Raw genomic sequence first — 23,214 nt, 5'->3', positions numbered from 1 at the left:
AAACTGTGCAGGTCTATTTCTGGACAAAAGTTTTAAATGAATTTTTTTGGGGGGGGCGGGCTTTCGAGACAGGGTTTCTTTGGAGCCTGTCCTGGAACTAGCTCTTGTAGACCAGGCTGGCCTCGAACTTACAAAGATCCACCTGCCTCTGCCTCCCGAGGGCTGGGACTAAAGGCGTGCACCACCACTGCTCGGCTTAAATGAAATTTTATAAATACAATTTTTTTTTTTGGATTTTCGAGACAGGATTTCTCTGTAGCTTTTTGGTTCCTGTCCTGGAGCTAGCTCTTCGAGACCAGGCTGGCCTCGAACTCACAGAGATCTGCCTGCCTCTGACTCCCAAGTGCTGGGATTAAAGGCGTGCGCCACCACTGCCTGGCAAATACAATTCTTAATAAAAGAAAAAAGTGGGAAATAGTTGGGATTTTGCTTTTACTGGGCCTGAGAGAGCAGCCTCTTCCAGGGTACCTTGGTTAACTGTCCACCATCCCATGTTCACAACCATCTGTAACTCCAGTCTCAGGTGATCCAGGGGCCTCTGTGAGCAACCAGCGCACAGGTGGCACAAAGACTTACATGCAGACCACCCATACTCATAAAATAAAATAAATACATTTTAATTGAGATTTTAAAGCAAAATCAATTTGTTCTAATATATAGACTTCCATCTGGGTTTTCTGTTTGTTTTAAAATATTTTTGTTTATTTGCTTGTTTTGTTTTGGTTTGTTTTTTTGAGACAGAGTTTCTCTGTGTAGCTCTAGCTATCTGGAATTCACTTTGTAGACAAGGAGGGCTTCGAACTCAGAGATCTGCCTGCCTCTGCCTCCCAAATGCTGAGATAAAGGCATGCATCACCATGCACAGCTTAAAAAAAGAACTTTTTATTTTGTTCTGTTTCTAGCTTCTTACATAGCCTCTTAGATCAAAGAACCTAGTTCAAATTTTCAATGAACACAAATATTTTTAAATGAGAGTTTTCTTCTTCCTACTTTGAAGGACAGTATGAGATGGGTGAGCTGCAGAGCGAGTCTCCAAGGGAGCACCAGCACAGAGAAGTCCTGGGAAATTTTCTAGCAGTGTTTAGCAGCCTGAAGGGACACCAGGAAGCAAATGGCAGCATTAATCAAAAATAGGACATTAGTTAATCTGAAACAAATATTAGCAGAGCAGATGCTCCAGAAGAAAGCAGCACCAAGGGGTGTTTGGGACCAGAAGGAAAGTGGGCAGATCAAATGTTCTGGCATGAAAAATGGGCAGAAACTGGAGGCTGGCGTGAAGGAAGGTAACAAAGTGGTGGGTGCCCTCAAAGGAAAGCGGCTTAGATAAGGTGACAATTTGCTTAAACTGATAATTTGATTATGGCTTTGTGTGGTGTGTATAATGATACTTTTGCTGTTGTTTTGAGACAGGGTTTCTCTATGTAGTCCTGAAACTCACTACGTAGACCAGGCTGATCTTGAACTCAGAGAAATCCTCTTGCCTCTGCCTCCCGAAGTCTGGGAATAAAGGCATGCTCCAACCATGCCCAGCTGGTGATACTATTGATGTCACGAAGGGTAATTTTTGTTTCCTGGAGTGTGTGTGTGTGTGTGTGTGTGTGTGTATTCTTTATGCATATGGCATAATTTTATTAGTCACTTCTTATTTTACTTTTTATTTTTATTTATTTTATTTAAAACAGATTTATTCTATTTTTTAAGACAAGGAAAACAAAACTATAAAGTCCTAAGAAATGCTCTCCTGAATGATCTCAAGCTGTTTTGAGTGTACACAAAATGCTCACAAACACATACGAAAGGCTTCAGCACGTCTTCTGTAAGTTCTGCTGCAGGGAAAGCAATGTTCACAAACATACAACTTTCTTCTGCGCCGACTTTAAGAGGATTCCTGAGTTACATGCTTTTATGTCACTCGTACACATGCTCATTCACTTTGAATGAGGTCGCTGCCAATACCTACACTGTTTCCCTTAACTTTATCCTCACAGTAAGCCAATGTCTGTTATGCAGCCATCAGAGGCTTCGCCGTAAATTACACAGGGTTGTAGTCCAGTTTGGACTCTAGGTTCTTAGAATCAGCCGCTTTTCTGACTGCTTTCGTGAAGTCTTCCTGAACTACAAAGTTATGATGGGCACGAATCGCAAATATACCTGCTGCGGTACCAACATCCCTCAGGTCTGCTTCCCTAAAGCCGTCTGGAAGGCTTACAGACACTTCATGATCTATTTCACCATGCCTGTAATGGGGCCCGTGTGGAGTTTCAATAGACCTAATCGTGCTTGTTCATTTGCTAAATCAATACATGTTTTTCTAATATTCCTGGATGCAACAAAGCTGGATCCAGTGTATCTGGTCAGTTTGGGGTCATGATCATTTTAACTCTGTGCAAAATGTCGAATCCATCCTTTTGATTTAGTAACTCCATTAAAGTTCTCTGAATCTCGCTGTCAGCTGAGATTCAGCTGAGATGTACAGTCTGAAAACCGATGGCCACCAATGGCATCTATTTCATCCATAAAGAAAATGCATGGCTGGTGGTCCCTGGCATAATTAAACATCTCTCTAATCAAACAAGCACTTTCACCAAGGTACTTGTCTATAACAGAACTAGATACAACCTTTAGGATGTTGCAGTTGAGCTGGCTGGCAACCGCTCATGCCAAGAGTGATTTCCTGGTGCTTGGTAGTCCATATGGCAAACAGCCTTTTGGAGTATTATTCCTACATACTTGGATAATTCTGGGCTTGGAAGAAGCGATTCTATTACCTCTCTTACTTGTTAGGGTCCGAGAGAAGCCTCCAAAGAAGACCAACAACCATGTATGCAATAATAATAAGAGCGCTTTATTAATTCTAATGTTGGGGTGGCACTTGGCGACCCCCAAAGAAGGTCCTTTTAAGCAGAGTTAGGGGAATTCCAGAGAGAAGGGATTAACCTGGGGCTCATTGGTAGAGGAAAGATTAGTGTGGGGGCTGATTGGTGGGAGGTCCTAGTGGTTAGGGGCCTTCCAGCAACAGGATAGGGAAAGCTATCTTTAAAATGCAGAAATCTGGGGGGCATCTGCTGAGCTTGCAGAGAGGCTTTGGGGTCTGCTGAGCTAGCAGAAGGGTTTGTGGGGGTGCTTGATGATAGTCACCTATAAGTTGTGGTTTTCATGAGACCTGCTTGCTCAGCTTTGGCCCATTCTAGTGAAGTCAAACTAAGGTCTGGTCTCTGCTGCCCCCAGCCCCAGCCTTTTCACTAATTCCCAATTCTGTGCTGACAGTCCTTCAACCTCAGAATAAGAAATATTTCCAGGATCCTCGTGAGACATGTCGTAAACTAGATCTCTCTTGGCAAATACCTCATGATGGGTAGTGTAGTTACATCCAAAACAACTCTTGTTCCTGGCTTCAGCTTACTTCTATCAAGCTGCCGATGACAACCTATGGCATACGTTGGTCCATCTGTTGCTTTAACAATGAGTTGTTCTTCTGCTAACTGTTGAAGCACTTCATCCACGATCTGCCCAACACTTTGTAGTGTCTTCAGATCTTTGTCAGGTTTTTCATACCACTTTGTAAGTTCTAAACTTTCCCTTAGTTCCTTAAGGTGACAGCCACTCTCCTAGCCTTCTAGCCCTTTCTTGCAGTCGTCCTGAAGTACCTTATATTAGGGTCCTCTGTGAGGAGAAGCCATTGCTCATCTTGCTTTTTATTTTTGAAACGGGGTCTCCCATTCAACCTGGAGCTCATGGTTTTGGCCAAGCTGGGTGGCCTTTTCTTGTACTAGGGTTACAGACATGCATGACCATGCTCAGATTTTGCATGAGGGAGGTGGATGCAAACCTAGGTGCTCACGTTTGTTCATCAGGGACTTTCCCCACAGATCCATCTCCCCAGTCCTTTCTCTCATACATCTTTAAACACTTTTGCCCAACTAACAGAATATTTCAAGTGTTTTAATTATATTAATTTTCAATTGTGAGGCATTGTTTTTTAATTTTTAGACTTTATGTGTATGGGTGTTTTGTCTGCAAGTGTGTCTGTGTATCATGTGCAGGTCATGTGACCAGGGAGGCCAGAAGAGGGAAGCAGATTTCTGGGATTGGAGTTAAAGTTGTGAGCTCCCACACAGTTACTGGGAATCAAACCCAGGTTTCATAGAAGGCCAGCCAGAGCTCTTAACTACCGAGTCACCTCTCCAACCCTCTTCCAAGCCATTTTATAGATCCATTACCAACCTGTGATGTTTATAATTGCGAAACTGTAGAAGCAAACTAAATTGCCCACAATGAAAGCTCACAAAATTCAACTATGTTGGATACAAATAACTTAATTGAAGGATCCTGCCTTTTTTAAACTACAGAGAACATATATAAAAGATATTTGCTGATCTTGTTTCTTTTGTGACTAGATGGATCTATAATGATTTTTAAAAATTTTTTTTAACTTTTTTTTATTGAGAAAAGGAGAAAAAAAAAACAAGTTTCCACCTCCTCCCAGCCTCCCATTTCCCTCCCCCTCCTCCCACCCTTCTCCTCCTCCCCCCACTCCTTTCCCCTTCCTCTCCAGTCCAAAGAGCAGTCAGGGTTCCCTGCCCTGTGGTAAGTCCTAGGTACTCCCCCCTCCGTCCATATCTAGGAAGGTGAACATCCAAACTGGCTAGGCTCCCACAAAGCCAGAACATGAAGTAGGATCAAAACCCCGTGCCATTGTCCTTGGATTCTCATCAGCCCTCATTGTTCGCCATGTTCAGAGAGTCCGGTTTTATCCCTTGCTTTTTCAGTCACAGTCCTGCTGGCCTTGGTGAGCTCCCAATAGATCAGCTCCACTGTCTCAGTGTGTGGGTGCACCCCTCGTGGTCCCGACTTCTTTGCTCATGTTCTCCCTCCTTCTGCTCCTCATTGGGACCTTGGGAGCTCAGTCCAGTGCTCCAGTGTGGGTCTCTGTCTCTATCTCCATCCATCACCAGATGAAGGTTCTATGATGATATGCAAGATATTCGTCAGTATTGCTATAGGATAGGGTCATTTCAGGTTCCCTATCCTCAGCTGCCCAAGGAACTAACTGGGGACCTCGGCTTGGGCACCTGGGAGCCACTCTAGGTTCAAGTCTCTTGCCAACCCTAAGGTGGATCCCTTAACTAAGAATTGTGCTTCCGTGCTCCCCTATCCAACCTTCCTTTATCCCAATCCTCCTTTTCCCCCAAGTTCCCCCATCCTCCCCTTCTCCCTTTTCTCTCCCCATCTCCCCTTACCTCCATCCCACCCCACCCCCAAGATCCCAATTTTCTCCCTAAGCAATTTTGTCTACTTCCCATAGCCAAGAGGACAACTATATGTTTTTCCTTTGGTTCACCTTCTTACTTAGCTTCTTTGGGATCACCAATTGTAGACTCCGTGACCCTTATTTATGGCTAGAAACCAAGTATGAGTGAGTACATCCCTTGTTCATCTTTTTGGGTCTGGGTAACCTCACTCAGGATAGTGTTTTCTATTTCCACCCATTTGCATGCAAAATTTGAGAAGTCATTGTTTTTTACCGCAGCATAGTACTCTAATGTGTAGATATTCCACACTTTCTTCATCCATTCTTCCATTGAAGGGCATCTAGGTTGTTTCCAGGTTTTGGCTATTACAAATAATACTGCTATGAACATAGTTGAACAAATGCTCTTGTCATATGATAGGGCATCTCTTGGTATATTCCCAAGAGTGGTATTGCTGGGTCCAGGGGTAGGTTTATCCCGAATTTCCTGAGAAACCGAAACACATATTTCCAAAGTGGTTGCACAAGATTGCATTCCCACCAGCAATGGATGAGGCTACCCCTTCCTCCACAGCCTCTCCAGCAAAGGCTATCATTGGAGTTTTTTATTTTAGCCATTCTGACAGGTGTAAGATGATATCTCAAAGTTGTTTTGATTTGCATTTCCCTGATCGCTAAGGAGGTTGAGCATGACCTTAAGTGTCTTTTGGCCTTTTGAACTTCCTCTGCTGAGAATTCTCTGTTCAGTTCAGTGCCCCATTTTTTAATTGGGTTAATTAGCATTTTAAAGTCTAGTTTCCTGAGTTCTCTATATATTTTGGAGATCAGACCTTTGTCTGTTGCGGGGTTGGTGAAGATCTTCTCCCAGTCAGTAGGTTGCCTTTTTGTCTTGGTGACAGTGTCCTTTGCTTTACAGAAGCTTCTCAGTTTTAGTAGGTCCCATTTATTCAATGTTGCCCTTAATGTCTGTGCTGTTGGGGTTACACATAGGAAGCGATCTCCTGTGCCCATCTGTTGTAGGGTACTTCCCACTTTCTCTTCTATCAGGTTCAGTGTGTTCTGACTGATAGTGAGGTCTTTAATCCATTTGAACTTGAATTTTGTGCATGGTGATAGATATGGGTCTATTTTCATTCTTCTACAGGTTGACATCCAGTTATGCCAGCATCATTTGTTGAAGATACTTTCTTTCTTCTATTGTATACTTTTGGCTCCTTTATCAAAAATGAGGTGTTCATAGGTTTGTGGGTTAAAATTCGGGTCTTCTATACGATTCCATTGGTCGACTTCTCTGTTTTTATGCCAGTACCACACTGTTTTCATCACTGTAGCTCTGTAATAGAGTTTGAAGTCAGGGATGGTAATGCCTCCAGACAATCCTTTATTGTATAGGATTGTTTTGGCTATCCTGGGTTTTTTGTTTTTCCATATAAAGTTGATTATTGTCCTCTCAAGATCTGTGAAGAATTTTGATGGGACCTTGATGGGGATTGCACTGAATCTATAAATTGCCTTTGGTAGAATTGCCATTTTACTATGTTGATCCTCCTAATCCAAGAGCAAGGGAGGTCCTTCTATTTTCTGGTATACTCCTCAGTTTCTTTCTTCAATGCCTTAAAGTTCTTGTCAAATAGATCTTTCACTTCCTTGGTTAGAGTTACCCCAAGATATCTTATGCTGTTTGTGGCTATCGTGAAAGGTGAAGCTTCTCTGATTTCCCTCTCTGCTTCCATATCCTTTGTGTATAAGAGGGCGACTGATTTTTTGGAGTTGATCTTGTATCCTGCCACATTACTAAAGGTGTTTATCAGCTGTAAAAGTTCTTTGGTGGAGTTTTGGGGGTCACTTATGTACACTATCATATCATCTGCAAATAACGAAAGTTTCACTTCTTCCTTTCCAATTCGAATCCCCTTGATCCCCTTATGTTGTCTTATTGCTATTGCTGGAACTTCAAGCACTATATTGAAGAGGTATGGCGAGAGTGGACAGCCTTGTCGTGTTCCTGAGTTTAGTGGGATGGCTTTGAGTTTCTCTCCATTTAATTTGATGTTAGCTGTCGGCTTGCTGTATATAACTTTTATTATATTTCGGTATGACCCTTGTATCCCTAATCTCTCCAAGACTTTTATCATAAAGGGATGTTGAATTTTGTCAAATGCTTTTTCAGCATCTAATGAAATGATCATAAGGTTTTTTTCTTTCAGTTTATTTATATGATGGATTACATTGATAGATTTTCGTATGTTGAACCAGCCCTGCATCCCTGGGATGAAGCCTACTTGATCATAATGGATAATTTTTCTAATATATTCTTGGATTCGGTTTGCCAGTATTTTGTTGAGGATTTTTGCATCGATGTTCATGAGTGAGATTGGTCTATAATTCTCTTTCTTGGTTGAGTCTTTGTGCGGTTTTGGTATCAGAGTAACTGTAGCTTCATAAAAGGAATTTGGCAATGCCTCTTCTGTTTCTATAGTGTGAAATACATTAAGGAGTATAGGTATTAGGTCTTCTTGGAAGTTCTGGTAGAATTCCGAATTGAAACCATCTGGTCCTGGGCTTTTTTTGGTAGGGAGGTTTTTGATAACCTCTTCTAATTCTTCGCCACTAACAGGTCTATTTAGATTGTTCACCTGGTCCTGGTTTAACTTTGGTATATGGTATATATCTAAAAAAGTGTCCATTTCCTTTACATTTTCCAGTTTTGTGGCATATAGGCTTTTGTACTAAGATCTAATGATTCTCCGAATTTCCTCTGTGTCTGTAATTATGCCCCCCTTTTCATTTCTGATCTTATTAATTTGCAAATTCTCTCTCTGCCGTTTGATTAGTTTGGATAGGGGTTTGTCAATCTTGTTGATTTTCTCCAGGAACCAGCTTTTTGTTTCATTGATTCTTTGTATTGTTTTCTGTGTTTCTATTTTGTTGATTTCAGCCCTCAGTTTGATTATTTCCAGTCTTCTACTCCTCCTAGGTGAGTCTGCTTCTTTTTTTTCCTAGAGCTTTCAGGTGGGCTGTAAAGTCTCCAATGTGAGCTTTCTCTGTTTTCTTTAAGTGGGCACTTAGTGCTATGAACTTTCCTCTTAGGACTGCTTTCATAGTGTCCCATAAGTTTGAGTATGTTGTTTCTTTATTTTCATTGAATTCCAGGAAGACTTTAATTTCTTTCTTAATTTCTTCCTTAATCCAGGTATGGTTCAGTAGTTGACTGTTCAGTTTCCATAAATTTGTAGGCTTTCTGGGGGTAGCATTGTTGTTGAATTCTAACTTTAATCCATGGTGATCTGATAAGACACAGGTGGTTACTAATATTTTTTTGTAACTGTGGATGTTTGCTTTGTTACCGACTATGTGGTCGATTTTTGAGAAGGTTCCATGAGCTGCAGAGAAGAAGGTATATTCTTTCCTATTTGGGTGGAATGTTCTATAGATGTCTGTTAAGTCCATTTGCTTCATTACCTCCATTAATTCTCTAATTTCTCTTTTAGGTTTCTGTCTGATTGACCTGTCCATTGGTGAGAGAGGAGTGTTGAAGTCTCCTACTATTAGTGTGTGCGGTTTGATGGCTGCTTTGAGTTTTAGCAATGTTTCTTTTATGTACGTGGGTGCTTTTATATTAGGGGCATAGATGTTCAGGATTGAGACTTCATCCTGATGAACTGTTCCTGTTATGAGTATAAAATGCCCCTCTCCATCTCTTCTGATTGATTTAAGTTTGAAGTCAACTTTGTTAGAGATTAGTATGGCCACACCTGCTTGTTTCTTAGGTCAATTTGCTTGATAAGCCTTTTCCCAGCCCTTTACTCTGAGTAGGTGCCTGTCTTTGTGGTTGAGGTGTGTTTCTTGTAAACAGCAGAATGTTGGATCCTGTTTTCGTATCCAGTCTCTTAGCCTGTGCCTTTTAATAGGTGAGTTGAGTCCATTGACATTAAGTGATATTAATGACCAGTGGTTGTTAACTCCGGTCATTTTTTTAGTCGTAGAATTTGTGTGTTTCCCTTCTTTGATTTGTGTTGGTGAAGGGTCTCTAGATGTCTGAGTTATTGTGGTCATTGTTGGACTCCTTGGTTAGTGATTTTCCTTCTATTACTTTCTGTGAGGCTGGATTTGTGGCTACGTATTGTTTAAATTTGTTTTTATCCTGGAAAATTTTATTTTCTCCATTTATAGTGAACGAAAGCTTGGCTGGGTATAGTAATCTGGGCTTGCATCCATGGTCTCTCAGTTTCTGCAGTACATCTATCCAGGACCTTCTGGCTTTCATGGTTTCCATAGAGAAGTCAGGTGTAAGTCTGATAGGTTTACCTTTATAAGTAATTTGGCCTTTTTCCTTTGCAGCTCTTAATATTCTTTCCTTATTCTGTATGCTTTGTGTTTTGATAATTATATGGCGAGGGGATGCTTTTTTTTTTTTTGATCCAGCCTATTCGGTGTTCTGTATGCTTCTTGAACCTTCATAGGTATATCTTTCTTTAGATTGGGAAAGTTTTCTTCTATAATTTTATTAAATATATTTTCTGGACCATTGAGCTGCACTTCTTCTCCTTCTTCTACTCCTATTATTCTTAGGTTTGGTCTTTTTATTGTGTCCCATATTTCCTGAATGTTTTGTGATGAGAGTTTGTTGGACTTGCTGTTTTCTTTGATCAGTGTGTTTATTTTCTCTATGGTATCTTCAGAATCTGAGATTCTTTCTTCTAACTCTTGTATTCTGTTGGTTATGCTTGTTTCTGTAGACTCTGTTTGTTTACTTAAATTTTCCATGTCCAGCCGGCCCTCTGTTTGTGTTTTCTTCTTTGCCTCCATTTCAGTTTTCAAGTCTTGCACCGTTTCCATTATCTGTTTGATTGCTTTTCCTTGGTTTTCTAGGGTATCATTCACTGATTTATTCAGTTCTTCAAACTTTCTGTTATATTTCTCATCCATTTCTATAAGGGCCTTTTTTACATGCTGTTTAAGGGCGACAATCACTTTCATGAAGTCAATCTTTTCTACTTCTTCTTGATTAAGGTGTTCATGTCCTCCCGTTGTGAGGTCGCTGGTTTCTGGTGGCTTCATGTTGCTTTTCAGCTTGTTGGGCGAATTCTTGCCTTGGCGTCTGCCCATCTCTTCTTCCAAATGCTCCCTTATGGATCTTCTTTTACCGGATCAGGTCTCCTTGCCTACCCAACGCTGGCTCCCCCCAACGTTGGCTCTCCTGGCACCGAGAGATCAGGTCTCCATGCTGGTTGGGCAGCTCGCAAACAAAGCGCCTACCCTGCTTGGTGCAGGCAGGCCATAGAAATAAAGGAACTCCCGCCCGCTTGGGTGCCCCGAGGATTCGGACCCAGTGCCCAGACAGGCTGGGCTGGGTGATGTTATGTGCCGAAAGAGGGCGGTGGGGCCGAAGATTTTTAAAATTTTTTTACCTTCTATATCTTCTAATTTCTTATTTTACGCATGCATTACTTTCATCGCAAAAATAATGAAAAGGATAATTATTTTTAGAGATGCAGAGTTCTCTGGAATTAAATTAAATTAAACTTCTCATGTATCAGTTAATGCTTCTTTTGCCTGTTTAACAATATTTCCATCAATCTTTAAATACATTAATTGGTTGAAATTTAGGCTTCTCAAGTAAGATTTTATTTTCTGCTTTAGTTTCATTTTTTTTTCACTTCTGGGTAGGAAGCTGGCAGCCCGAAGATCCTAGGAGATTGCCTACCAACCCCCCTGCCCAGGACGGATGTACAGCTGAGGTGTCGCTCAGTGACAGCGTATCTGCTTAGCAGGAGTCAGTCTCTAGACCTCATCTGCAACACTGTGTAACCCAAAGTAATTTTTGTGCATGCTTGACGGCTTTCATGTGACTAGATTTTCTTTTTTTTTCAATTTTTAATATTTATTCTTCTCTCACATATTACATCCCTACCTCAGTTTCCCCTCCCTCCTCTTTTCCCAGTCCCTTCCTCCAACCTTCCCATTCCCCCAGATCTCCCTCCTCCATTTCCCTTCAGGAAAGACCAAACCTTCCAGGGATATCAACCAGGCATGCCACAAGTTACAGCAAGACTAGGCACCTCCCCTCATGCCAAGGCTATGTGGGGCAACCCAGTAGAGGAAAAGGGTTCCAAAAGCAGGCAAAAGAGTCAGGATAGCCCCACCTCTACTGTTAGGAGTCCCATAAGAAAATCAAGCTACACAGCCATAACATATATGCAGAGGACCTGACTCAGACCCATACAGACTCCCTAGTTGTCACTTCAGTCTCTGTGAGTTCCTATGAGTCCTGCTTAGCTGATTCTGTGGGCTGTGTTCTTGTGGTGTCCTCTACCCCTCTGGCCGCTACAATCCTTCCTCCCCCTTTTCTGCAGAATTCCCCAAGCTCCACCTAATGTTCAGCTGTGGATCTCTGCATCTGTTCTTATCAGTTGCTGGATGAAACCTGATGGTGTTAGGCTCCGGTCTACTCATATAGCAGGATCTTTTCACTGACTTCTTCTTCTTCTTCTTCTTCTTCTTCTTCTTCTTCTTCTTCTTCTTCTTCTTCTTCTTCCTCCTCCTCCTCCTCCTCCTCCTCCTCCTCCTCCTCCTCCTCCTCCCCTCCTCCTCCTCCTCCTCCTCCTCCCCTCCTCCTCCTCCTCCTCCTCCTCCTCCTCCTCCTCCTTCTCCTCCTCCTCTTTTTTTTTTTTTGCCAGTCATGTCTGCTGTCTGTTTCTATCCTGGGTCTGTGGCTATCCAACCTCCTTTCTATTCCTGCCCATTAAGGCAGTATTAGGCTTGGGCTCCCTCTTGTGGCAAGGGCCTCAAGTTAAACCAGTCATTTGTCGGTCACTCCGACAAGTTCTGGGCCTCCTCTGGCTATTTTTCATTTCAAGTTTGTGCATACATACACCTAAAGTGGGGAGATAAAAGTCCTTATCCTTTCAATCCTGAGATGCCCACCCCCTCAAGCAGTGAAGCAAGCACTTGATCTTGGTAATGTCTGCTTGGAGGACTGCCGTCCTTCCCACTAAGTCCTTTAGTACATACCCAAAGTACGTGAGCAGAAACAAGTCTTTGATGGGGAGTACAGCTCTGAGTGGTGACCTTCATGTGGTCCCCAGTGTGTGTGATCAGGTCATCAAAGCCATGTAAACCAAGGAGGGGCACGATCGGGAAATGAGTGTATCTGTGATCTGAGGGTTTCAAGGGATTAGTAACCCTTTCGAGCCATACTCTCTCTGCGCTCTCTGAAGCAGAACTGATGCAAGGTGGCACGGCTCAGCACAGATGTTAAGACATGGCTAGGACGGTAGAAGAGAATTGCAGATAGAAATCTTAGCGTCGGACAGCGTTTATTCCTAAGCATTCAGGAATTATTTTCATGATGGAAAAGTGAGGCTCACAGAAGTTAGAGAATTTCCTGAGGCTATACAACTGGTGGGTTCCTGAGCTGTAATGAGAACTGAGGTCTGCCTGGCAGAAGTTGGTGTGGGTTTTTTTTTTTTTTTTGTACATTCAGCCGCCTTATGGGAAGACAATTTAATGAGGGTCACGGCAGTGACGCTCTCTGCCAGTCATACTTCTGACTTTGAACGGTTTAGTTTCCAGCTTAGAGTCTCACTGAAAGGCTCCCCTTGTCCCCATTCTAACTAGTAATGCCCTCTGTGTGCACGGAACGCTGGAAGAACTCAGTTACGTATTCACTCTAATGTATTATTCCTAAGGTCTATATGCTAGTTGTTACATACCCATTTGCAAATGAAGAATTGACAGTTTCAGGAAGTTTCTGCCTAAATCCATAAATATTCATTCAAATCCATAGGTCCTAGATTTGGCTCCTTTCTCCACCACAGAAAAATAGCAATGCTCACCAGCTTTTTGTTACTGTCAACAAATACCTGAGATAATAAGCTTAGGCAAATAAAAAGTTTGGTTTGGGTTACAGCGTTGAAGGTCTTAGTTCACGGTTGGTTGGCTCTGGTGCCATAGGGCTGTGCTAATACAGTTACATATTGGTGGGTGGTTGGCAGAGGAGCTCTGTCCACTTCCTGGCAGGGGGGGGGGTGAGTAGTTAATTTTGGATGTCTGCCTCTCTTACTCTGCACCCCCTCCTCTCTCTTTCTTTCTTTCTTTCTTTCTTTCTTTCTTTCTTTTTGAGACAGGATCTCTCATTGACCTGGAACTACAAACTCAGCTAGACTGCCAGGCCCACGAGCTCCTCCTGGCACAGGTGTGACGGGGTGGATACCACCACCCTAGGCTTTTTTTTTTTTTTTTAAATTTATTTATTTATTAAGGATTTCTGCCTCGTCTCCACAACCGCTTCCCATTTCCCTCCCCCTCCCCCCGATCAAGTCCCCCCCCCCCCTCATCTGCTCGAAGAGCAATCAGGGTTCCCTGACCTGTGGGAAGCCCAAGGACTGCCCACCTCTATCCAGGTCTCGTAAGGTGAGCATTCAAACTGCCTAGGCTCCCACAAAGCCAGTACGTGCAGTAGGATCAAAAACCCACTGCAATTGTTCTTGAATTCTCAGTATTCCTCATTGTCCGCTATGTTCAGCTAGTCCGGATTTATCCCATGCTTTTTCAGACCTAGGCCAGCTGGCCTTGGTGAGATCCCAATAGAACATCCCCATTGTCTTAGTGTGTGGGTGCACCCCTTGTGGTCCTGAGTTCCTTGCTCGTGCTCCGTCTCCTTCTGCTCCTGATTTCGACCTTGAGATTTCTGTCTGGTGCTCCCGTGTGGGTCTCTGTCTCTGTCTCCTTTCATCGCCTGATGAAGGTTAATATTCCTGAGGATGCCTATGTGTTTGTCTTTGGATTCGCCTTATTTAGCTTCTCTAGGAACATGAATTATAAGCTCAATGTCCTTTATTTATGGCTAGAAACCAAATATGAGTGAGTACATCCCATGTTCCTCTTTTTGGGTCTGGCTTACCTCACTCAGGATAGTGTTTTCTATTTCCATCCATTTGTATGCAAAATTCAAGAAGTCCTTGTTTTTTACTGCTGAGTAATACTCTAATATGTATATATTCCATACTTTCTTCATCCATTCTTCCGTTGAAGGGCATCTAGGTTGTTTCCAGGTTCTGGCTATTACAAACAATGCTGCCATGAACATAGTTGAGCATATACTTTTGTTGTATGATAGGGCCTCTCTTGGGTATATTCCCAAGAGTGGTATTGCTGGATCCAGGGGTAGGTTGATCCCGAATTTCCTGAGAAACCGAAACACTGCTTTCCAGAGTGGTTGCACAAGTTTGCATTCCCACCAGCAATGGGTGAGTGTACCCCTTTCTCCACAACCTCTCCAGCAAAGGCTATCATTGGTGTTTTTTATTTTAGCCATTCTGACAGGTGTAAGGTGGTATCTTAAAGTTGTCTTGATTTGCATTTCCCTGATCGCTAAGGAAGTTGAGCATGACCTTAAGTATCTTTTGGCCATTTGAAGTTCTTCTGTTGAGAATTCTCTGTTCAGCTCAGTGCCCCATTTTATAATTGGGTTGATTAGCCTTTTACGGTCTAGTTTCTTGAGTTCTTTATATATTTTGGAGATCAAACCTTTGTCAGTTGCAGGGTTGGTGAAGATCTTCTCCCAGTCAGTGGGTTGTCTTTTTGTCTTAGTGACAGTGTCCTTTGCTTTACAGAAGCTTCTCAGCCTCAGGAAGTCCCATTTATTCAATGATGCCCTTAGTGTCTGTGCTGCTGGGGTTATACATAGGAAGTGGTCTCCTGTGCCCATTTGCTGTAGAGTACTTCCCACTTTCTCTTCTATCAGGTTCAGTGTGTTCGGACTGATATTGAGGTCTTTAATCCATTTGGATTTGAGTTTTGTGCATGGTGATAGATATGGATCTATTTTCATTCTTCTACAGATTGACATCCAGTTTTGCCAGCACCATTTGTTGAAGATGCTCTCTTTTTTCCATTGTATACTTTTAGCTCCTTTATCGAAGATCAGGTGTTCATAGGTTTGTGGGATAATGTCAGGGTCTTCTATTCGATTCCATTGGTCGACTTCTCTGTTTTTATGCCAATACCAAGCTGTTTTCAATACTGTAGCTCTGTAATAGAGTTTGAAGTCAGGGATGGTAATGCCTCCAGACAATCCTTTATTGTATAAGATTGTTTTGGCTATCCTGGGTTTTTTGTTTTTCCATATAAAGTTAATTATTGTCTTCTCCAGATCTGTGAAGAATTTTGATGGGATTTTGATGGGGATTGCATTGAATCTATAGATTGCTTTTGGTAGAATTGCCATTTTTACTATGTTGATCCTCCCGATCCAAGAGCAAGGGAGGTCTTTCCATTTTCTGGTGTCTTCTTCAATTTCTTTCTTCAAAGACTTATAGTTCTTGTCAAGTAGATCTTTCACTTCCTTGGTCAGGGTTACCCCAAGGTATTTTATGCTATTTGTGGCTATCGTGAAAGGTGATGCTTCTCTGATTTCCCTCTCTGCTTCCTTATCCTTGGTGTATAGGAAGGCAACTGATTTTTTGGAGTTGATCTTGTATCCTGCCACGTTACTAAAGCTGTTTATCAGCTGTAGGAGTTCTTTGGTAGAATTTTTGGGGTCGCTTATGTACACTATCATATCATCTGCAAATAACGAAAGCTTAACTTCTTCCTTTCCCATACGCATCCCCTTGATCTCCTTATGTTGTCTTATTGCTATTGCTAGAATTTCAAGCACTATATTGAAGAGGTATGGCGAGAGTGGACATCCTTGTCGTGTTCCTGATTTTAGTGGGATGGCTTTGAGTTTTTCTCCGTTTAATTTAATGTTAGCTGTTGGCTTGCTGTAAATAGCTTTTATTATATTTAGGTAGGACCCTTGTATCCCTATTCTCTCCAAGACCTTTATCATAAAGGGGTGTTGAATTTTGTCGAATGCTTTTTCCGCATCTAGTGAAATGATCATATGGTTTTTTTCTTTCAGTTTATTTATATGGTGGATTACATTGATAGATTTGCGTATGTTGAACCAGCCCTGCATCTCTGGGATGAAGCCTACTTGATGATAATGGATAATTTTTCTTATGTGTTCTTGGATTCGGTTTGCCAGTATTTTATTGAAGATTTTTGCGTCGATGTTCATGAGTGAGATCGGTCTGTAATTCTCTTTCTTGGTTGGGTCTTTTTGTGGTTTTGGTATCAGGGTAACTGTAGCTTCATAAAAGGAATTTGGCAATGACTCTTCTGATTCTATATTGTGAAATACCTTAAGGAGTATAGGTATTAATTCTTCTTGGAAGTTCTGGTAGAATTCTGCATTGAAACCATCTGGTCCTGGGCTTTTTTTCGAAGGGAGATTTTTGATAACCATTTCTAATTCTTCGCGAGAAACCGGTCTATTTAGATCATTCACCTGGTCTTGGTTTAGCTTTGGTATATGATACTTATTTAAAAAAATGTCCATTTCTTTTGTATTTTCCAGTTTTGTGGCATACAGGCTTTTGTAGTAAGATCTAATGATTCTCTGAATTTCCTCTGTGTCTGTGGTTATGTCCCCCTTTTCATTTCTGATCTTATTTATTTGCGTGTTCTCTCTCTGTCGTTTAATTAGTTTGGATAGGGGTTTGTCGATCTTGTTGATTTTCTCCAAGAACCAGCTTTTGGTTTCATTGATTATTTGGACTGTTTTCTGTGTTTCTATTTTGTTGATTTCAGCCCTCAGTTTTATTATTTCCAGTCTTCTACTTCTCCTGGGCGCGTCTGCTTCTTTTTTTTCTAGAGCTTTCAGGTGTGTTTTTAAGTCCCCAATGTATGCATTCTCCGTTTTCTTTAAGTGGGCACTTAGTGCTATGAACTTTCCTCTTAGCACTGCTTTCATTGTGTCCCATAGGTTTGAGTATGTTGTCCCTTTATTTTCATTAAATTCAAGGAAGACTTTAATTTCTTTCTTGATTTCTTCCTTGACCCAGGTGTGGTTCAGTAGTTGACTGTTCAGTTTCCATGAGTTTGTCGGTTTTTTGGGGGCAGCGTGGTTGTTGCCTTCTAACTTTAATCCGTGATGATCTGATAAGACACAGGTGGACACTGATATTTTTTTGTATCTGTGGAGGTTTCCTTTGTTACCAAGTATGTGGTCAATTTTTGAGAAGGTTCCATGAGCTGCAGAGAAGAAGGTATATTCTTTCCTATTTGGGTGGAATGTTCTATAGATGTCTGTTAAGTCCATTTGCTTCATTACCTCCAATAATTCTCTTAATTCTCTATTAGGTTTCTGTCTGATTGACCTGTCCCTTGGAGAGAGAGGTGTGTTGAAGTCTCCTACTACTAGTGTGTGTGGTTTGATGTCTGCCTTGAGTTCTAGTAATATTTCTTTTACATAAGTAGGTGCTTTTATATTGGGGGCGTATATATTCAGGATTGAGACGTCCTCCTGATGAATTGTTCCTGTTATGAGTATAAAGTGACCGTCTCGGTCTCTTCTGATTGATTTTAGTTTGAAGTCAGTTTTGTTAGAAATTAGTATGGCCACACCTGCTTTTTTCTTAGGACCATTTGCTTGAAACACCTTTTCCCAACCCTTTACTCTGAGTAGGTGCCTGTCTTTGTGGTTGAGATGTGTTTCTTGCAAACAGCAGAATGTTGGATCCTGTTTTCGTATCCAATCTTTTAGCCTGTGACTTTTTATAGGTGAATTGAGCCCATTAATATTAAGTGATATTAATGACCAGTGGTTGTTTACTCCGGTTATTCTTATTGCTTTTGGTAGTAGAGATTGTGTGTCTCCCTTCTTTGAGATGTGCTCGTGAAGGGTCATTAGATGCCTGGGTTATTGTAGGCAGTGTTGGCAGTGTTGGATTCCTTGGGTTGCGATTTTCCTTCTATTACTTTCTGTAGGGCTGGATTTGTGGCTACGTATTGTTTAAATTTGTTCTTATCCTGGAATGTCTTGTTTTCTCCGTTGATAGTGAACGATAGCTTGGCTGGGTATAGTAGTTTGGGTTTGCATCCATGGTCTCTTAGCTTCTGCAGAACCTCTATCCAGGACCTTCTGGCTTTCATAGTTTCCATCGAGAAGTCAGGTGTAAGTCTGATCGGTTTTCCTTTATAAGTTACTTGCCCTTTTTCTTTTGCAGCTCTTAATATTCTTTCTTTAACCTGTATATTTTGTGTTTTGATTATTATATGGCGAGGAGATGTTTTTCTTTGATCCAGTCTGTTTGGTGTTCTGTATGCTTCTTGAATATTTAAATGAATATCTTTCTTTAAGTTGGGAAAGTTTTCTTCCATAATTTTGTTGAAAATATTTTCTGGGCCTTTGAGCTGTGACTCTTCTCCTTCTTCTATTCCTATTATTCTTAGGTTTGGTTTTTTTATTGTGTCCCATAGTTCCTGAATGTTTTGTGTTGAGAATTTGTTGGCTTTGCTGTTTCCTTTGATCTGTTCGTTTATTTTCTCTATGGTGTCCTCAGCATCTGAGAGTCTTTCTTCTAGCTCTTGTATTCTATTGATTATGCTTGTTTCTGTAGACTCTGCTCGTTGGCCTAGATTTTCCATATCCAGCTGGTCCTCAGTTTGTATTTTCTTCTTTGCCTTCATTTCAGTTTTCAATTCTTGAACTGTTTCCATTACCTGCTTGATGGTTTTTCTTGGTTTCCCAGGGTATCATGTACGTACTTACTCATTTCTTCAAACTTTTTGTTATACTTCTCATCCATTTCTATAAGGGCATTTTTTACATGTTGTTTAAGGGACTCTATTATCTTCATAAAGTCGATTTTTTCCACTTCTTCTGTGTTAGGTTGTTCAAATACTTCTGTTGTAAGATCATTGGGTTCTGATGTTTTCATGTTGTTTTTCGGATTATTGGGTGAATTCTTGCCTTGGCGCCTGCCCATTTCCTCCTATTGATCCTATCCAATGGGTCCTTTAAAAGCCGGATCAGGTTTCCCTGCTGGCCAAGGGCTCCGCTTACAAAATGCCCTCACTCTCTTTCGTGGTTCCTGCTGCAGGCCAAGAACCCTCTCACCCCTCCGAAGGATCTTTAGGACAGGACCAGGCTCCCCTTGTGCCAGTGACCTGGCCAACCAAAAGCCTACCTCTTTGATTCAATTGTAGTAGGGCGAACTGCTCTCCTTATTGCACGCCTGTCCCCGCTGCTTGGGTCTGCAGCTGCGCTGGTCCCCGAAAGCCTCTTCCTGTGTGCCGCGCCGCTCCGCCTCTGCGCGTCTGGCCGCCGCGCCGCTCCGCCTCTGCGCGTCTGGCCGCCGCGCCGCTCCGCCTCTGCGCGTCTCCACCCTAGGCTTTTGATGTGGGTATAGGGATTTGAATCAGGGCCTTGTGCTTGTGCAGTAAGCAGTGCACCCACTGAGTCATTTAGCTCTATTTATCTTTATTACTAACGACGTTCTCGTATGACTCTAAAATATTGATATGGGGGGCCAGGTAGTGGAGATGGCTCAGAAGATTCAGCACTTGCCACGAAAGCCCGATGACCAAAGTTCAATCCCCAGCACAGTTGTGAAAGCCACTGGGTGTGGTGGCCTGCCTATAATCCTAGCACTCAGGAGGAGATGGGATCCTCTAAGACACGCCAGCTAGCCTGACTAATCAAGAACTCCAGGTTCAGTGAATGGCACTGCCTCAATAGATAAAGTGGCGTAAAGTCAAGCAATACGTTCACTGTAGACCTCTGGGAGCCACATCCACACACACGCCACCTCACACACAATCACACATCCTCACAGGCACATACACCACGCACACAAGCAACAGAAAGAATGATTTCTTAGATTTTTAAAATTGAATTCTATTTTAGAATTATGAAGTCCAATTTCTTAGAAACTCAATATAGACTAGAACTGTAATTCAGAAATTAAGAACTTGGTTTGGCTTTGACTGTCATATCCAAAGCTTTGCAACTATCTAGGTTTTGGTTGTTGTTTATGTGTGGTTTTTCTGTTGGGGGGGTGATTTTTTTTCTTTTTCTTTTCCTTTTGAGACGGTGTCTCTCTGTATAGTCCTGACTGTTCTGGAACTCACAGAGACCCACCTGCCTCTGCCTCAAAAGTGCTGGGATTACGGGTGTCACCACCATGCCCAGATAATTGTCTGCGCTATTTGCAATCGTAGCCCAAATGAACCTTTTTCTCCCTGTAAGCTGCTTCTGTCAGGTGTTTGTCACAGTGACAGGAAAATGAACTGAAGTTGTCTTCATCCCACCCTCCCCCGCAGGCAAGTGAGGGGCCCTTCACACCCACTGCAGAGGAGGAAAGGACTTAACTTCCTTTAGAGAAGCAAGATTGTTATAAGGATGCATGCTGGAAATAGAAGTCCTTGTGGATGTCCCTGAGGTGGCCTTGAAGGACAGTGGTGAAAGTCTTTCTCACGGGCCCATTGATGGAAGCGGTACTTTGTGTGGAGAGAAGACATGGCCTGAGGATACAATAGACTCCTGTTCATCAGTGTAGGTGATTTGACTCATGGTTGGGGATATGAAAGAGAAGGTATTGAAAGGCTGGGGATGAAGAGATCTCGTGGACATGAAGCATGAGCACTGTTGTGGCTTGTATCTTTGATTCCAGAAAGCTTCCACCACAAAAGCAGAACTAAATGATTCAGCAGACATTGCCATGATGAGATGACATTAGTCAGCCATGCTCGTGGATCACCAAAGTGCTGGCATGCAGTCACTGCGTGAAAGGACCAACGTAGCAGACATGGAGGCTCTCCAGGAGCCCAGGGGCACAAACTGCCACATACCTAAGCTGGTCATATCTCATCCTGCACCGCTTAGCAGTTCCTGGCTAAAGGAAACTAGAGTAGTTTGCCAAAGTGTGTCTTTAAAATTCCAACTCAGAAGTGGTGCTCTGTAGTGTTGTCTTCTGTGTGCTGCGGTGGCAGGGTCACAGGGGCATGGCCGCCCTAACCCGATGTGTTCTAGAGGATAGACAGAGAGCTTTGGGGTCTGCCTGTGGGTTCCAGTCTTGCTTCAGGCAGCTATTCCTTGCTCTACCTCACTTCTCCCTTTTAAAAGAAAATGGTTTTATTTTCCTGTGTCATTGCGTATTAGAAGCATGACACTTTAAAATATTACTTTTATTGATGCAGTTATCATGTGGTATGTGTGAGAGTGCATGGTATGTGTATGACTGTCTGCGTGCACGCACACACACGTGCGTAGGCCAGAGATCAGAATCAGATAGCTTCCTCAATTACTTTTTATCTTTTCATTGACACAGAGTCTCTCTGAGTTAGGTAGCCTGGCTATCCAATGACCACTAGGGATCCTCCTCCTCTCTCAGCTTTTTCAACACTGGGATTACTGAGACACACTACTGCTCCCAGCTTTTTCCGTGAACTCTGGGGTTCCAAACTCAGGTCTCCATGCCTGTGCAAACACTACCGACTGAGCCAAAACCCTAACGCCATTAACTAAGACTTTTTAAATGCCAGATGTAGAGGTGTTCAAAACATTTAGAACTGAGTAGAGGAGAGGTGAGGATTTTTTCCTTTGCGCTGTCCTGGTAGTCAGGTACAGGTCTTTAAATTGCCCTTTCTACTATGAAAATGGCCTATGCAAATGGGCATGAGGGCACACAAAGGACTCTGTGGGCTGCAGGAATCCCAAAGAGGTCAAATGGGTGATTGAAGTGGCTATGTATAGCACACTAAGACACCAAAGCTTACATCACATAGATCTTCAGGGACGGTCACCAGCTGCAATTGTACTTTCTTTTATTTTTCTCAAAAGAATCACTATTTGAAGATAATTTAGAATGAACATATGAACATAGATTGAACACAACTTCATCTTAATTTATGAAACTGGCAAATGCTGGGACCTTTGTGACTAACTTGTCATCAGCTGTTCTGGATAGACCCTCTTATCAAGAGCTAGTACCATAAGATTCTGTCCACCTTTGGGCTCCTGACTGACAAGGAAGCAAGAAGAAAGAGGGGTGTTAGAAGAGGATCCTTTCGCACTTAGGGGGATAAGGCAAGTTATCCTTTAGTTATCTTGCACTGACCACTAAACCTTTATGGAGTTCCCTTTACTTTCGTGGTCTGTGTGGCCCCCCAGTCCATAAGAACAAAGGGGCAGAAGGGATGGCAGAGAGCCTTGGACAGCTCGTGAACACGACAGAGATAGCCCTCTGGGAGATCGCTTTGGTGAATAAGTTCAACTTTATTCCAGAGTCTAGGGGATCTATAGGACTGGGAAACCTGGGGACAAACCCTCATTTGCATTAAGCGGCACACTCCTATCCCAGGGCTTTATACGTGGCAGGGGTCCTAGAGCAAAGCTCCTAGTACAAGTCTTAGTTACTGTGTGTGCAGCAGGGGAGGCTTCTTGCAGGAAGCCTCTGAGGGTCACCCTAGAGATAAATCAGGCTTCTGGGCTTAAAGACAGAATTTAGATAAGGTCAGTGATCCAGGCCCACAGACATTCTCCAGACAAGGGCAGGTAGAGAGGGCAGGTCGAGGGCAGGAAGTCTTCCTGGGGAAGGAGTCCCTCATGTGGTCGAGCTTTTGGAGCTTTTATGCAACATCTGATCAGCAGGGCCTCCCAACAGACCTTTGCTTGTATCAAGCCTCATTCAGCAACAACACAGTGACAATCCCACCTTCGATGGGTAGATCATCTTTGCCCTTGGACAGCTGGCTTGGTCTTGAGCCGCTTTCAGGAAACTGCAGAGACAGCAGTCCTCCTGTTAGCCTTTCCCTCTTTCCACAAACTCAAGACGCCTCATGGGATTGGTCCTTCAGTATTAAAGCTCTGCCCTTCGCTTCCATACACATCTTCATTGGACATGCATGTGTGTTCCACGATTTCTCCTAGCATGCATGGCAATATTAAACATGCCTTATTTTGCCTCTTTGGAAGTTCATTTTCCACTGTGAATTTTAATTTTAGAAGGTCATTTATGCCAAAGGTGTAGATGTCTTATGTACAATGGACTTCTTGAAAAGATCTTTGATAATTTGCCATATATGAAACTATAAATTAATTTGTAGGGCTCTAATGATCTTGTTGGAAT

General features: G+C 42.5%; 1 pseudogene; it reads right to left on the bottom strand.

Moving 5' to 3' along the window:
• Positions 1–2,032: 2,032 nt before the first annotated feature.
• Positions 2,033–22,818, bottom strand: LOC121432571 (annotated as a pseudogene).
• Positions 22,819–23,214: the final 396 nt, after the last annotated feature.

The sequence above is a fragment of the Microtus oregoni genome, unplaced genomic scaffold (genome assembly GCF_018167655.1).
Source record: "Microtus oregoni isolate MIOR12 unplaced genomic scaffold, Mior012 000035F_ref0000213, whole genome shotgun sequence".
Classification (NCBI taxonomy): Eukaryota; Metazoa; Chordata; class Mammalia; order Rodentia; family Cricetidae; genus Microtus; species Microtus oregoni.
Note: the sequence above shows the minus strand (reverse complement) of the source record. Positions and strands in the feature narration are given on the sequence as shown.